This window comes from Siphateles boraxobius, unplaced genomic scaffold (assembly GCF_051911475.1).
Source record: "Siphateles boraxobius isolate OS27281-9 unplaced genomic scaffold, OSU_SipBor_1 25, whole genome shotgun sequence".
Taxonomy (NCBI): domain Eukaryota; kingdom Metazoa; phylum Chordata; class Actinopteri; order Cypriniformes; family Leuciscidae; genus Siphateles; species Siphateles boraxobius.
Genome location: NW_027508866.1, coordinates 3,175,825 through 3,187,346, shown reverse-complemented (window position 1 = coordinate 3,187,346; position 11,522 = coordinate 3,175,825). Strand labels below are relative to the sequence as shown.

The 11,522-nt window shown below is 40.5% G+C and overlaps 1 non-coding gene across 1 annotated transcript; it reads left to right on the top strand.

Annotated features, from left to right (window-relative positions):
• The first annotated feature begins 8,665 nt into the window (after positions 1 to 8,665).
• Positions 8,666 to 8,738, top strand: trnar-ccg (transfer RNA arginine (anticodon CCG)). Its single transcript has one exon. It is a non-coding gene; the product is annotated as a tRNA-Arg (tRNA).
• The last annotated feature ends 2,784 nt before the right edge of the window (positions 8,739 to 11,522 follow it).

The window sequence follows — 11,522 nt, the reverse complement described above, 5'->3', positions numbered from 1 at the left end:
ATGTTATATAGCCAACCCCTAAGGTCAGTCACCTAACATTGTTGATATTAGGTCTCGAGGATAGGCGGAAGACTGGCGTCATTCAAGGTAAGACCGTGGTGACGGTCTGAGTGAGGTCGAAATAGATCGGTAAAACCCCATGAACTGAAGTAACATGTTTACACAGCAACATGAAAAAAGAACATTGACCATACAATACTATAAAATGTTTAAAACGTAATCTGAAATAACGTATTTTGTCTGTATAATTGCAAATACATGCATAGACCATTAAATGTAATGGCATTATTTGACTAAGTTCACGTAACATTTTTAAACCCTTATTTAATAAAACATGTTTTAACTGTAAATGTAAAAACATGGTGTAGCAGTTGTTTAACTAAACATGATTTGAATGTAGATATAAATGACATGTTGACACCATTACGTCATAAAGCATGTTTTGACTGTAAATTGAAATAACATGTGTTGACCGTTATTTGAAAAAATGAACTGTGATGGACCATAATTTTGAAAGGCATGTACAGCATTTTGATTTTGATTATGGCTTACAGATAATTTTATATGTAGTTCATTAAATGTATGTTATATGTCACACAAAAAGTCATTAGAGAAAATCATTTGTATTTTTCCCTCTTTATTTTCTTGTGTTACAGTAGTTTCCATTGTAAATAACAACAATATTAAAAACTTTAAACAGTGCTACAGTACCTTCATCTGAACATTGCTTATATGCTTAAAATACAACATTGACAATTCAAATTAATTTCATCATTGCATCTTCCACAAACTACACTTCGAACAGAACAATGGTCTCCAATTCAATCTCTATGTTGATCCCTTTAAAAAATAAGAGAGAAAATGGTTAGATATCATACATCACATATCTATATTCATTATCATGTCTGTTCATGTTACTCTTTTTAGATGTTCTTGCGTTTCTTACATAAAAAATTATTGTTTTTTACTTAAAAAAATATTTGTTCATTAAATATGTAATACACTTACAAATGGTCCACGACACCTTACTTCTTCAGACAGTTTAGTGATGTGACCTCACCCCCTGACAAGGCCAAGGGTGCACTGAAACAGCAGAAACAACGTAAATACAGTAACACTTGTTGATTACAATTTTATATTTAATATTACATGCCAGCATATTTACCCAGTAAGATTACCTCACAATGTCGCAGAAAATTTCCCCTTTTGCTTTCTATGGTAGACATTTTTTGGTGTGCGATTCTGCCCTGTTTTGACCTTTCTTGTTAAGTCCCGCCTTCACGCACGCCATTGGTCAAACTGCTTCTCAATCATTGCCCTCGGCCCAACGGCATCAGCCAAGAGATAAAGCAGCAGCCTGTTAAAGGGGCATTAGGCAACTATTTCAACTTAATATAACTGTTTAGAAATCATTTGGATGGTTTAATAACCTGTTCTGGTGAGAATGGTGAATTTCCCCGCTCCCCCCGACGTTCCTAGGCAGACAACTAACCTTGCAACATGAGGATTAACGTCCTGGTAAGTTGGAAATAGGTAGTCTCGTGAGAAGCGAAAACGAGCGAGAAACACAAACTGCTTTATTGCAATTCGACATAAACACACATGCCGCCCTCAATATGTATGATGTATTACCCACCTTGGTAGACATAGCTCCACACGATAAAGTTGGCCGGCTCCGATAATAACAAATGCACATGAGCAGTGGTAGAAAGGGGAGGAGGGGCCCAAGTGAGTTTATTTTACGACATTGTTGTGAAATATATGCCTCACAGCTGTAGGGGGAGCTCATTGAGAAAACATGCGACAACAAAAGTGAAAATCAGCGAAGAAATAGCTAGGGTTGCCGAATGCCCCTTTAACTGCAGGTGGCACATCATGGCTCCAAAACAGCGTAAAAATGCCTCAAGGAAAAAATCCCTGTGTTTTTGTTTTGGTCGGGAAACGACATGGCAAATAAGCTAAAACATGGAGCGGAGTTAGGTTCGCTGGAATATTTACCGGCGTCAGTTTGTTTTCAAAAATCGTAAGTGACTTTGTTAAGTAGCTTTGTGTGTAAACGTGACCGTTTAGGCAACATATTCTGCTGAATGAATGCAATATATAACAGAATGACAACAAAACAACCATGGACCTCGATGTCGAGTGGTGAATGGTAAGTGTTTAAAAAAATCTGTTGACGTATCATCCAACGTAATTTAAAAGTTAATTGGCAACAGGTGAATACAATTACAATGGCTAATACGTTTTTAAATCTTATTCTTAATGTTTGATGCAAGTTGCATTAAAAAGCACTAAATAGGTTTCAGAATTGTGTTGTTGTTGTGTTAGAACGTTGCTTTCACAATCATTTAAGAACAGCCATATGCATGGACAACGGATTTCATCTTATGAGGTGTGTTACCTTTAACCATATGGATGATGATGTATTTGTGCAAATTTTGTGATTGCTCTCTGAAGACAGTTAAGGGATATGTTAATCATCAAATCTTACACAGACATGAAGCAAATGCTCAATTTCCATGTTGCTTCCCAGAATGCAAATGTAAATTCTCAAAATACAATGCTCTCGAAGCTCATGTTTATCACTATCACAAAAGACCACATACTCATTTTGATGATTCGACGGGCATGTTTGTTTGCAACAATACAGACTGCCAACAACAATTTACAGACATGAACAATGTCCTTTCTCATCTCAGGTCACATTTAGCCAAGGGAGAGGTGGTGTGTTGTCGTTTTGAAAAATTTGACAAAAATTTCAGTTTAAGATCAAGTTTCACTGCCCATGTTTCACGAGAGAACAGGACTTCTACATTTGCACAATTACGGATTATGGATACTTTATCTGAGCAACCTTCTTCAGCATGTTTTGATGTTACTGAGGATGAGGTTGATGAAAGTGAATTCACAGACTCACTGACGAAATGTAACGCAAAGTCATTGTACATGAAAAATCTCTGCCTGTTTTATATGCAGCTACAAGCCAAATACCTGGTGCCATCGTCAACCATTCAGATGATTGTGGAGGAATTCAGTGGTTTAAATTATATCTGTCATCTGTACACACAGAAGATGTTCAGGGAAATACTCAAGCCAAAAAAGGCCCTTTCACAATGTGATATTGAATCTGTGGTGCAGACTTTGCAAGGCCAAGATTTACATTCAGCTTGTAATTCATTACTTTCCATAGAATACCAATGAAGACAGTATTATCAGAAAATGTTTTCGTACGTGCATCCACAAAGTATATGTCTTGGTCGTGATGAGAACCGAAACCAACGTTATGCATAGTATATTCCATTGAAGAACACTTTAAAAACCATGTTAATAGACCCAGTGGTGTGGGAGCAGTATGCCAAACATCAGCATGTACACTCTTCTGTGTTGTCTGACATCTGTGATGGCTCTGTATTCAAATCCAATGACTTGTTTAAGCAGCCTGAGATTACAAGCCAACTTATCTTGTACCAGGATGCCTTTGAGATTGTGAATCCCCTTGGGTCAGCTAAAAAAAGACACAAAATGATTGGAGTGTATTTTAAACTTGGCAACTTTAAGCCATTTTACAGATCATGCATTGTTGACATTCAGTTATCACTTTTGTGTTATGAGAGAGACTTTAACTATTTTGGTCAAACCAAGATTTTTGCTAAGTTGTTGGCAGATGTCAAAGAACTTGAAGAGCATGGATTTGTGACATCTTCAGGTGACATAGTAAGTGCAACAATAGTGGCTATTATTGGTGATAATTTGAGGTCCCACTGCATCAGTGGTTACTCACAGAACTTCAGTACTGCCAAGCATTGCTGTAGGTATTGCTTGGTATCTCGCAGTGAACTTCAGAATGTGTGTGTAGACTATCCCAATCGCACAGTTGAGTCCTATAAGGCGGGAGTGGAAACTCTAAGGACGATCAAAGAAAATGTTGTAAATGGGTTGAAGTTTGACTCCATTTTCAACTCCTTCAAATATTTTCATGTTGCTCAGCCTGGCCTTCCCCATGCCTTGGCCACGACTTGTTTGAAGGCGTTGTAGCTATTGATCTTGCCATTTTCTTGGAATACTTTGTAAAAAGGAAGTGGTTTTCATATACACAGCTGAACAGTAGACTTGCACAATTCAAATATCTGGATTCTGATGCTGGTTCTGCCCCCTCCCAGATATGTGAAAAAGGCAGAAAGTTAGGTGGTCAAGCAGCTGAGAACTGGTGTCTCCTCAGATTTCTTCCTGTCATAATTGGAGTCAGAGTAGAGTCACAAGACAACTGACTGTTAAGTTGAAAGAACTGGTTGAGCTAGTGTGTGCTCCCAAGATTACCACTGCACAGATTGCATATCTCAATGTCTTAATACCAGAATATCTGGAAACAAGAAAGGAGCTGTTTCCTGGTGAAAATTTGAAACCAAAACATCATTACATGCTTCACTATACGTCACTCATTTTAAGTCTTGGACCTTTAATTCGTTTATGGTCATTGAGATTTGAAAGCAAACATTCCTACTTTAAAAGAAGTGTGAGAAGAATACAGAACATCAACAATTTATGCAAGACATTGTTACACAACCATCAACTTATTCAAGCATATCTTCACTCAAGGTCATTTTTTTCACCAAAGCTTAAAAGTGTTGACTTGGCCACTAGGGGTGACCCCGAATAGTCGAAGATTCGATGCATCAATAGGAGGAGCCTGATTTGACTACCAATCTCACAGTCGAATCTTCGCAGAGGTTATATACGGGTGCTTAATGTCTGATTTCACTACCGGTTTTCTGTCAATACGTTAATATAGGAGCCTATTATGATAACGCTGTAAATACAAATGTGCAAAGAAAGAAGCGTTTAATAAATAGCCTATGTTTAACGTGCGTGAATAAATCCAAACACCCCGTGACAGATTTAAGTTTCACTTTCGATCCATGACCGAAAGAGGAACGTCTTGGCGGCAGGGATTTAAATCTTTAAAAAATGTCTGGGATAAGAAAATCTAAAGTGTGAATGCACACCATCAGAGAGGATATTCTCCAAGGCTGGATTTAGCATCAGGAAAACCATGATCGCACTTCTGCAGGCCAACGTTAACAAGTTGGTTTTCCTCGGGACATTCTAAAACGCTTAATGTGAAAAAAGCTTTTAAAACGCTTAAAGGGCACTTTTTCGTGGCTTAATGTATAGTACATATCTCATTAAGAAACCATACTATGTGCAGATAAGCAGATGAACCCAGAATATGAACGCAACGTGTTCCTCCTATAGAAAGTCACGTAAAGCGTTTTCTTTATAATAACGGTTTTCAATGGGAGGAAAATTAACGTTTAATTAAACGCGTTGCGTTCATATTCTGGGCTCATCTGCTTTTCTGTAGGCTATACAGTAGGCCTATACTTTATTAATAAGGTGTGTATAGAATTTGATCTTTTAATATAACTGTCTTAGGATATTAGGCTAAGCCGTTAAACATTTTTCATGTTAAGCGTTTTAGAATGTGTTTTATCCGCGCACATAATTTGAAAAGACTCAAATGGACACCGAGACACAGACAGAGTGAAAGACTAGAGTTTTTCTCTCGATCAGGAAGGGTTACAAGTGATTTCAAAACATTTCAGCCGGTTCTAATATGATTTTTGGATGCTGTGAACATGTGTAGCTAAACTGTCACTCGAGTTTAACGTTTATTGTTGTTTCTGCAGTTAAAAAGACAAAGTTGACAATTCTGGCTATACTTTCGATATTTTAATCATTTCTTTATTTTTATTTTATTTATTGATCACTCAGGGTTATCTAATTTAACTATTTGTGGCTTGTGTTTTGAATATATGTTCCCCTGCACTTTAGGCACTTTGCACACATTTGTTCTGCATCTTGTGACTTGATTCAGACTTATTTTGTTTTGTATTTTTATTTATTAGAAAGGTATATTCTGTTCTAATTTAATTCTGTAAATTAATTGTTGATTATTTTTCGGTGCATCGATGTTGCGCTCTGTACTTAGAGACTGCCGCACAGGCAATTTAGCCGATTTTATTTGATTTGCATGTGAAATGCAAAATCCTGCCTGAAGTATGGCCTTTCTGCAGTTATTTGTGTTATTTCTTAGTTTTTTTTGATCCGAAATGTTTTTATACATTTTCTTCTATATCTTTGTGTGATGTTCTGTACATCGTGGCTTTAAAATTTTAAAGCCCCGCCCCCTCCCCAACCCCACACACATGATTCGACTATTAGTCGACTATAGGGAAGACTTGACGATTCTGATTCGATTCTGATGCTTAGCGTTTCTGCAAAAGAGCCACGGTAATTCAGTTAAGAGCGATTTAAAATGCTTTGAATCCCACTACAGCATCTACAGACCTGCGAAAAAGTTCAATTTTGCCAAAGCATCAGCCTCTGATGCTGCAGAACGTGACGTCAAGTACTATGTGGGTTGCAGTAAATGACCAGACTATGAAGTGGTTGATAAAGAAAAGTAAATGGCCAGACTATGAAGTGGTTGAAAACATGATGCTTTGGCGGGGGCTGAGAGGTGGGGAGGACAACATGGCTAACTCCTCCATAATCAGATTGCCCTTCGGGTGATTTTTGGGCAACTCACTGAGTCTCAGCTCCAGAGAGAACTTCAGCAAGTCTAGCTTCTGACTGGACTCATTCAAGCGGGCTTGAGCTTCTGAATGAGCTTTCTTCTCCGTCAGAATGAGCTTTATTCTCTGTCAACTTCTAAGGGAAAACAATGCCTTTCATAGACCAAGAAGAGCATAATTTGTTTTATCACCCAGCTTAAAAAAAGAAAGGTGAGAGGGCTCGTCCGGGATTTGAACCCGGGACCTCTCGCACCCGAAGCGAGAAACGTACCCCTAGATCAACGAGCCTGACTGACAATAGATTCGGCTACTTGCGTACACTTGTAGAGTCACTGAATGCTGGCCTCTTACAGAATGGGAAGGCACTAGTTTTAATAGAAAGCGTTTGTCGTTAGGGAGCCACACTCCCTGGCAGGCAGCGATTCTGAGTTCGTTCTGTGCAAGGAAATAAGCGCTTGTCATCTGGCTGAATCTTGGCTATGTTGTAGTACAGATGAACACAAGCAGTAGTAAGGGTTTCAAAAACATGACAGTTTTGAGTTTGGCTCAGTGCTGCAAACGGAAGGATCCAACCTTGTTGCTCTAGCTGCTTGGTCTGAAATGCCCGGGCTGGTCCGGGATTTGAACCCGCGACCTCTCGCACCCAAAGCGAGAATCATACCCCTAGACCAACGAGCCTCTTTTACATTAAGCCTTTCGGGAGGGCGTCGAGATACGAAAGTGTAGTTGTTTGAGCGTTAGAAACCCCTTGAAGGCATATTACTGATCAAAGGAAAGAAAACGCCAGACAGGGCCCAGTGGCCTAATGGATAAGGCATCAGCCTCCGGAGCTGGAGATTTTGGGTTAAAGTTCCATCTGGGTCGTCTTTAATGGGCTATGTTTAAGTTTGATGTTCGACAAATTCAAGGATGGTTTGTTCAAAGCAATAATGACCGCAAGATCTGAGTTAGCATAGAACAGACAAACTTCGGATAGCTGTGGTGGGGTTTTGTGTGCGTCAGACTGTCAGTGAATCATTCTTGCCTGCCCGTGCATGTGCCCTTTCAGGCTGAAATTACACAAAGCACTGTGCGCAAGAGGCCCAGTGGCCTAAGGGGAAAAGGCCACTTCTTGCTTTTGCATTGGACCTACGACGAAGGCTTTGCGTACGAAAGCAGAGAGGCAGACTACAAACAAAACAGGTGGGAAAGAGTCATGAACTTTAAATTAATCTAGTCATCGAAAAACATCATTGATACGTTTGTTTTGTCCATATAACCAAAATGGCTGTAATTGGAGAAAAACACATGGAACAGAAATGGCGGGCTCTAAATGTAAACAGCCGGTAATTCAGTTCCAACTGGCGGGCTCTAAATGTAAACAGCCGCATATAGGCTTTGCCGTAGGCTTGACTTTGAACTAAAAGGCATCAGCCTCCCAACTAGGGAGGCTGTTACTAGGGCGTGCTTGTTGCGCTTGCTCTAAGCCGATGCTGCAAAAAGTCAATGAAAAGTTGTTCAAAGAAACTCCACAGAACAACAAGTATACCTGTGCTTAGCGTTTCTGCAAAAGAGCCACGGTAATTCAGTTAAGAGCGATTTAAAATGCTTTGAATCCCATTACAGAATGGGAAGGCACTAGTTTTGATAGAAAGCGTTTGTCGTTAGGGAGCCAAACTCCCTGGCAGGCAGCGATTCTGAGTTCGTTCTGTGCAAGGAAATAAGCGCTTGTCATCTGGCTGAATTTTGGCTATGTTGTAGTACAGATGAACACAAGCAGTAGTAAGGGTTTCAAAAACATGACAGTTTTGAGTTTGGCTCAGTGCTGCAAAAGGAAGGATCCAACCTTGTTGCTCTCGCTGCTTCGTCTGAAATACCCGGGCTTGTCCGGGATTTGAACCCGGTACCTCTCGCACCCAAAGCGAGAATCATACCCCTAGACCAAGGAGCCTCTTTTACATTAAGTCTTTCGGGAGGGCGCCACAAATTCAGTGAAGCCCATCTCAAAGACGGAACACGACCTGGCGTTGAGATACGAAAGTGTAGTTGTTTGAGCATTAGAAACCCCTTGAGGCCAAATTACTGATCAAAGGAAAAAGAACTCCAGACAAGGCCCAGTGGCCTAATGGATAAGGCATCAGCCTCCGGATCTGGAGATTGTGGGTTCAAGTCCCACCTGGGTCGTCTTTAATGGGCTATGTTGAAGTTGGATGTTCGACAAATTCAAGGATGGTTTGTTCAAAGCAATAAAGCTTTGTAGCTAAAGGGTCGAACACTTCATTGACTTTGTAAAAATGAGCACTTTAGACAATTAGCAATCAAGAATATAATGGTTTTAATAAAATGAAACTACGGATACAGAATTCTACATTTAAACCCGGGATACATGTATGTACAATAAACAGTAAAACTAACGAGACAAACGAATAACAACGGGACTGAGAGAGAGAGAGAGATTGAGTGAGAGAGAGAGAGAGAGAGTGAAATATATATATATATATATATATATATATATATATATATATATATATATATAGAGAGAGAGAGATAGAGGATGAGAAAGTGAAACTAACGGTCAGGATGAGAGAGATCACCGGGTTGATCGCAGCATGGCAAAAATCACAGACAATAACCCTTAGAGAGGCAACAAGAAATTACATCAATCAAATCAAATAAATAACCTATACTTGCGTATGCGTATGGTTCTCTTTGTGTTGCTGAGGAACGCAGAGTCGTATGCGTGTTTGTCCTTCGGCGCTATAGGCTTGTTCTCTCGTGTCTTCCGGGGCGAGCAGACTCGCGGGAAGTTTTAAAGGTTCACCGAACGTGAAGTTACCAAGGAAATAGTTCAGAGTTCATCTCCCTCGGTAGGGAGAGGCGAAGAATGAAAATAAAACTTAGTAAAGAAAGGAAAAGAAAAGAAACGCGGTGTAAAGCTCCCTAAGGAGCCATGGGACCGGAAACCTCTCACAGGCAAAGTGCTCTCTTAGAAACTTGTCAGTCTCTTATAGAGAGGAGGGGTTCACGCCTGCTTCGCGTATGTGAACCAATCATCTTAGAGCATCTCGAGCGGGAAAAGTTCTTCTTTGTCTTGTCAGGATAATTTAAGATGGTATAACATTTTGTCATTTCTAGCCAGAAAGATTGTACACACAGAACAATACATTTTACTGTAATATCCTATGTATGACTTGTTTAGTCAAAACAAGACGGTCAAACAGGTACCAAGAATGGCCGGAAAGAGTAGAAGAAACATAAAGTTACATTCATATGCAGAATTACACACATTTAATGTTCACTCACATGACTATAAAGCCATAATACCGGCTACCATGACCTAGGAAAGATCAAATTCATGTTTATACATTTCTTAAGTGGTTATACTTATAGAAAATATAAGATTGCAGAGTCTATTCCTCTTTCTTTATCAGAATTCAAGTGGGAGCTGTGATTCCCTTGGAATTCCTTTTGGGGGTCATAAAGTTTTATGACCTAGCAAGAGGGAGAGTTACAGAAGATGATACTGTTAGGTAATCTTTCTTTAGAAATACACTTAAGATTTGCAGTTACAGACCAGTCTCCAATTACATCTATAGAATAAGACAAAACTAATTAGATATGCATGCATACAGGAAGGTTAGATACAATTCTGTGTTATATACATTAAGGACATTCCTATCCTAAGTTGCACACAAAGGACGTTTGTGTGCGGGTATGTGTGGTGTGTGTGTGTGTGTATCCTTAGGGTATATTGTCCATCCGTGGTGTGCACCACGTGAGGGTTTGAGAACAACGGGGACCTGTTTCTTGATTGCGCAATGCGTCATAAATGGAGTTAATCAATGACCTGCTGGCAGACATTGGGGCACCATTTCACATGATTCAAGGTTTTGTGAATTAAACATATATGTGTTCATATTTGTTTAGTAGTGAAAGGAAAACAGGATTCGGTCAGTCGCTACATATTCCCCCTTTTCGTCGGATGAAGTCTCTGTGTGAACATCATCGGACGACAATCATCACAATGGCCGACTGGCAGGTGAATCCTGATGGTCATGTAGCAGGTGGACCATGGTAGTAGGGTAGCAGGTGGAACCTGATGGTAGGATGGCAGGTGGATCTTAAAGCTGAGGATTCAGCTCGATGAGGTTTGGCGTGGTCTCTGACTTGGCACCCCTTTCCGGGGATTCCGTCTGAGACCTTCAGGCACGGCTTTCGTGAGTTCGGCTGTGTCGCATCTGGTGGAGTCTTCTGTACAGAATGAATGCCACTTATAGTGTCAGAGTGTGGCTGATTACCTGTAGAGATGCACAGCACTATGTCGGCTGAGGTCCACCCTAGGACCGCGGATGAAGTGTTCAGAACGGGCAGTCGAGACAGTGCTTGGATGGCTGTGTTGACCGGAGCAATGTCAATGAATTGGGACCCCCTTTCCTCGATCCAGAGTTCCAGTTCTGTATCTAAGGTGAAGTTGTAGTTCTTGAAGGATGGGAGTTCCAGTGCTGTCTGGTACTCTTTGCTCGGAAGATGGTACAATGCCAGATCATTCAGGTGGAATATGGCACCTTGCAGGGCTTGAATCCACGTACTGTGGTTGAGAGCATGTTGACACGGCTGGTTGTGTCATGCTGGTCGTAAGTGAGAGTAGCTGTACGCACAGGTGTGTTAACGAGCCACCTGTCACCTACAATCTCTGCTTGCGTCTCTGTGACTTTTGCTCGAGGCTTAGCTTTGGCAGGGCAGCGTGTGTCGCTGACCAGGGGTTGCAACCCGCAGGTTCCTTCAGTGTTGTCTCTGAGGAAGGGTTTGCTAGGGCAGAGATAGTGAATGTCTTTGGTGAGGTACACGTGTGCAGGTTTGGGGCCAGGTGCAGCTGTGTGTTGCTTTTTTGGTAGGCCACCACATCTGGAATGTGTGTCTTGATGTGGGTGTTGCTTTTCAAAAACCTGACATTGGCAATGTCTTTAA